Below are 5478 nucleotides of genomic sequence, written 5' to 3' on the forward strand. Positions count from 1 at the left end.
CGTTCCCCTTCCGGTCCCTCCGACACTTTCGCTTTCTCCCGCCACGCCCCTACCCCGAGCCACGTGCTCGGGGCGTCGCAGAGAGGCCTTGCGCGACGGCGCGACCGGCCCTGACGCCGAGGACGCCATCTTAGAGCAGGGCAGAGCGCCCCCGCCTCCCCCTTGTTTGTGCCGCCATCTTGAATAAGGGCAGTGCGCTGGCACCGCGGAAGGGACGGAAGGGCGGGCGGCCATTTTGGCAAGGCCGCGGCTCTCTTGGATGACGTCACGGAGCGCTCGCCCCGCCCAGTCGGGGCATCAGACATCTTGAGTGAGGGCAGGCGCTCGGGGAGAGGCTGCGGCCGCCATTTTGGGTACGGGAAAGGGAGGTGGTTTTGGGGTACTACAGGGCGCTGCGGGGCCGGGGGGCAGGTTGGGGTCCCCTGTGGTGCTGGGGGCCCTCAGTGGGGCCGGGCTGGGTTTGCCTTCCCCTTCTCACCCCCCACAAGTTGATGTGCCAGAGATGGGCATCAAGGGCCTGCGGCGGGCCTGGGGCTGTGCCTTGCTCCGGCCGGGCCTGCGTCCCGCTCCGGCTCCAGGCCCTGGCCTCAGGGACTGCTCCCGGCGGGGCTGGGCTCCTCCTGGATCCGCCAGGGTTGGCCGGGGGAGCCTCAGGGATCACCCAGGATCCTTTGGGATCAGCTGGGATTGGGAGAGGGGGTCCCCTGGGGTTGGCTGAGATCCTTTGGGATCAGCTGGGGTTGACCAGGATCAGGTGGGATTCTCTGGGATCAGCCAGAACCCTTTGGGATCAACTGAGGTTTCTCTGGGATCAGCTGGGATTGGGAGCAGGGCCTTCTGGGCTTGGCTGGGGATATCTGGGGCCCTCAGGGATCGTCTGGAATCCTTTGGGATCAGCTGGGATCGGGGGGGGGCTCTGGGGTTGGCTGAGATCATCTGGGATCAGCTGGAGCCCTTTGGGATCAACTGAGGTTCCTTTGGAAACAGCTGGGCAGTTATGCCTCCCCCCCCCCCCCAAAGGATGACCTGTTGTGCAGGGACGGGATCGGGACCAGACCGTCCTGCCAGCGGGGCCCCCAGCTCCGCTTCCCGGGGCGGGGGGGTCTGCTCCAAACCTGCCCTGTTCCCTGGGTTTGCTCCATCCCAGGCCGGAGCAAAGGGAGCCGCGGGGCAGCTCCGTGCTGCGAGCTCCTCAGCGCAGCGTGTCCCCGATGGACCTGCGTAGAAGGTGTTGGACCTCGGGGTTAATAAAGCCAGCGCTGATGCTCGGGTAATATTTGCAAAGCCGTTTCCTAAATTCTCTCTTTCCCCGCACGGCTCCTTGGAAGCCAGACAGGGCTGGGCCGGGCTCTGCGCTTCCCATTGCCGGCAGCCGGTGCCTGGCTGTGCCGGGGACGTGCGGGGCCCTGTCGCGGGGAGCCGGAGGAGTGGCAGAGGACGGCTTGATGCAACCCGCAGGCGGTGAGCGCGGGCAAAAGGGACAGGGCAGGACACCGCCGCTGCTTCCCGCGGAGCGCCACGGCTCTTCGCTCAGCCTGGGTGCGTGTCCGACCTGGCACAGGCTCCCGCTGCCCAAGCCCCCATCCGCATGGGTGGATCGGATGGATGCCCTCGCTGCCGGGCTGGGATCCTGGTGGGCAATGCTGAGCTGGAAGACAGCGAGGTGCCTGGCTCTCCCAGGCAGCACCGCCGGCCCCATCAGCACTGCAATCAGGCGTCTCCGGCGGTTTGGTTAAGTTGGGATGACAGGCAATTAAACTCGGGTTGGTGGGGTCCTCGTTAATGTGCCGGCGGTGCGGGAAGGGGGGGAGCTGCTGCTCCCCTGCTCTGCAGGTGGATTGTGGCTGGGCCAGGCTCTTCGCGCAGGGGGGGGGGGGGGGGACACGGGGCAGCCCTGCTCTGCCCCGACGCTGCCGGTCTGGCTCCTGCCGGTCGGGCCACACAAGCAACGAGGGCTGGTTCCCTCTCGGCTCTGCGGTCGGGCCACACAAGCAACGAGGGCTGGTTCCCTCTCGGCTCTGCGGTGGGGCCGTGGGCACCAGCTCGGCGCCAGCCGGGGGCCCTCTGCCCTGCGTCCTTGCAGGAGGCTGTTTTCACTTCTTCGCGCAGAAACCCGCAAGACTCACCCTGGTGCATCACTAGGAGCAAGAAAAAAACATGCGTTCAAAGAATAAAAAGGGATGTGGGCAGAAAGGCCCCGCGCTGGCCCGGGGGAGCGCTGCCAAAACGCCGCCCAGCCACAGGGAGCAGGGGCAGGGGCAGGGAAGCAGAGCACCCGCGGGCAGCCCAGCCGGGAAAGGCTTGGCTGTAACTTGCAGCTCGGTGCTGGGCTTTGCAGGCGGCGCCTGTGGCTTCCTTCCCGCCCCGGGGCCGGTGCCTGCGAGCTCCCGATACCCGCCGAGGACGTGTGCAGGCGGCTGGGCAAAGCCCTGAGCTCACGGCTCGGCGGGACGCTGCTGCAGGCTCTTGCTGAGGCCTCGGGATGCTTCGGGGTCGCTGCACGAGCAGAGCTGATGCGTTCCCCAGCAGTCCCACCCGGGGAGCTGGCATGCCCGGAGGGGTCCCTGGCCAGCACCCGACCTAGTCCTGGCTTCAGATGTCCCTGCCAGCTGCACGGGTGTCCCAAGACAGCATCGGCCGCCTTTGCCACACGACCCGAGAGAGGCATTGGCCAAGTCTCTTACTGCAGAGAAGCTGAAGCGAGTGGGCGCTTGTGACTGTCACTGCTCTGGCTGCAAAGCCCTGGTCCCAAAGACGAGGGAGCCTCCTGGCCCCAAGTCGCCTGCCGTTGGCATGGCCGGACGGGCTCGCTCTCCCCTGTAATGTGCTCTGAGACGCTAAGAGGAGAGGCTGGTGCCGGTTTACAGAGCATCACTACTACCTGTGCATCGAAGCACATTTAAACACGCCAGCAAACCCTGCAAGACCGGAGAAGAGTCTCTGCATTCGTGACCGAGCACCAATGGCCACAACAGCTTAAAAGATTTGCAGTTTTATTCTGTATTAGTTTATTAAGATGATTTTAGGCCAAGTGCCAGGCTAGGCCGTGCCCTGTTTCCCATTGCCAGTCCGGGGCCAGGGGGGTTGTTTGGGGCTCCCTGGGGATGCGAGTGTGGGGCGAGCTGGGATGGGGGCACCCTGCAGCAGCACCCCGGCCCCAGCACTGCGATGGGCTGTGATGCACCACGTGAGGGACGTGCTTGCAGCAGCGAGCAGCTGGTGGCCTCACTGGGACAGCGGCATCGCCCCTGCCAGACCCCGTGCAGTGGGTCAGCCTGGGAGAGCACAGGGCCCCGGGGCACCTGCAGGCGTGGGGGGCTGTGCACCCACCTGCAGACACATTTACAGGGAAAACTTGGGGGCCAGAGAAGTGCGTGGTATTGCACTGTGACGGAGAGACCAACCAGAGCYGCCTTCAGTCCCCGGCACTGTTGTAATCTCCCCAGGAGATCCCCAGACGCTCAGTCCGTGCCTCAGTTTCCCCACTGGTGCAGCTCCTGCCTCCCTGGGGCTGCAAGGACTGGCTCTGCTGTGTCTGGGGAGCAGGGACCAGCCGGGGCTGGCAGTGCCCGTGGAAAGGCTGTACTGTTCACACAGAGCACGCATGCACTGGGTCTGGCTCTACTGGAAACCTTTAATGGTCACAGACACACAGAGCTGCCACCGAGGCTGTACGAGGGGGTTTGGTCGGGGTGCTGCTACTGATGGAGGGTCCGGCGCCATCCAGGACACTCGGCTTCTCCAGGGTTCATTCGTGACCACTCAGCGAGTGTCCCCCGGTGCCGCTGAGCATCGCCTGGGTTCACCACGCCGTGTCCAGGACCGAGGCCGTCCTGGCTGCTGGGATACTCCTTGCTCAGCCAGACGGGCCGAGTCCCATTGCTGCTGGAGCTGCTCCGCTTCCTGGGACTCTGCACCGTGCCCAGCTCCTGGGCTCGCCTGCTGCCCTCGCCTTCCCAGGGAGGCTGCGTGGTGCCTCCGAGGAACCCGGGCCCTGCCGGGGGTTTCGCCTGTGAACGGGCAGCTGCTGCTTGGCTTAGCAGAGCTGCGCCTGGACAGCAGCACGCTCCCGCATGGAGACACGGGCACACGGCTGGACGGACCGACGGGCACACGGGCGGTCCGATGGGCACACGGCTGGACAGCCACACAGACAGACTGATGCACACACAGACAGACTGGACTGATGGGCACATGGACAAGCCGACAGATCCATGGATGGGCCAACAGGCGCGTGGACAGTCTGGTGGGCACACGGATGCACAGGCCGACGGGCACACCGACACACCAACGGGCACACGGACGGACCGACGGGCACACGGACGGACCGACGGGCACACGGATGGACCGACGGACACATGGACGGACCGACGGGTGCTCCCGGGACTGCGGCTCTGGGTGGCCCCGTCCCGCGGTGCGGGGCGCACGGCAGCCCGGCCCGGCCCGACCCGACCCCGCCACCCCCCGGTTCGCTCCCCGCCGCTCCGGTCCGCAGCACCCTGGAGAGCGGCGGGGGAGGGCGGGGAGACGGGGCGGCCCCGGTGCCCCCCCCCATCCCCCGGTGCCTCCGTCCCCGGTGCCCCCGGTCCGTGATTCCCGGTTTCTCCATCCCGTGCGCTCCTCGGTCGCTCCTTCCCGGTGCCGGCATCCCGTGTGCTCCGCGGTGCCCTCAGTCCCTCCATCCCGGTGCCGGCATCCGGGGAGCTCTGCGGTGCCTCCATCCCGGTGCCGGCATCCCGAGCGCTCCGCGGTGCCCTCGTTCCCTCCTTCCCGGTGCCGGCATCCCGAGCGCTCCTCGTTCCCTCCTTCCCGGTGCCGGCATCCCGAGCGCTCCTCGGTCCCTCCTTCCCGGTGCCAGCATCCCGAGCACTCCGCGGTGCCCTCGTTCCCTCCATGCCGGTGCCGGCATCCCGGGAGCTCTGCGGTCCCTCCATCCCGGTGCCGGCATCCCGTGCGCTGCCCGGTGCCCCCGGTCCCTCCTTCCCGGTGCCGGCATCCCGAGCGCTGCCCGGTGCTGCCGGCGCGGGCGGTCTCTCCGTGCGCCCCGTCGGCGGGCGGCGCCTCAGGGGCCGCCCTGGTGCTCCCAGGGCACCGGGTCGCTCTCCTCGCCGTCGGCCGCCTTCCTGCGCTCCTGCCAGAAGAGCTCCACGTCGGGCGGCGCCTGCTCGCCGCCCGCCGCGCCCACGTCCCGCAGCGCCTGCGCGCCCTCCACGGGCCCCGCGGGGCCGCCCGCCGCCCGGCCGCGGCGCAGGGCGAGCCAGGCGCGGCGCAGCCCGCGGCGACTCTCCGCCGAGGCGGCCAGGAGGACGCCGGGGCTGAGCGAGCTGTGCGCGAAGAGCAGCGCCTGCGCCAGCACGGCCAGGGCGGCGGGCGGCGCCGGGGCTCCGGGCCGCCGCTCCCAGAGCCACAGGCCCCAGAGCGGCAGGCAGAGCGCCTGGAAGAGCAGGCTGAGCGCCAGCAGCGCCCAGCGCAGCCGCC

The sequence above is a fragment of the Apteryx rowi genome, unplaced genomic scaffold, assembly GCF_003343035.1.
Source record: "Apteryx rowi isolate R43461 unplaced genomic scaffold, aptRow1 scaffold_315, whole genome shotgun sequence".
NCBI classification, from domain to species: domain Eukaryota; kingdom Metazoa; phylum Chordata; class Aves; order Apterygiformes; family Apterygidae; genus Apteryx; species Apteryx rowi.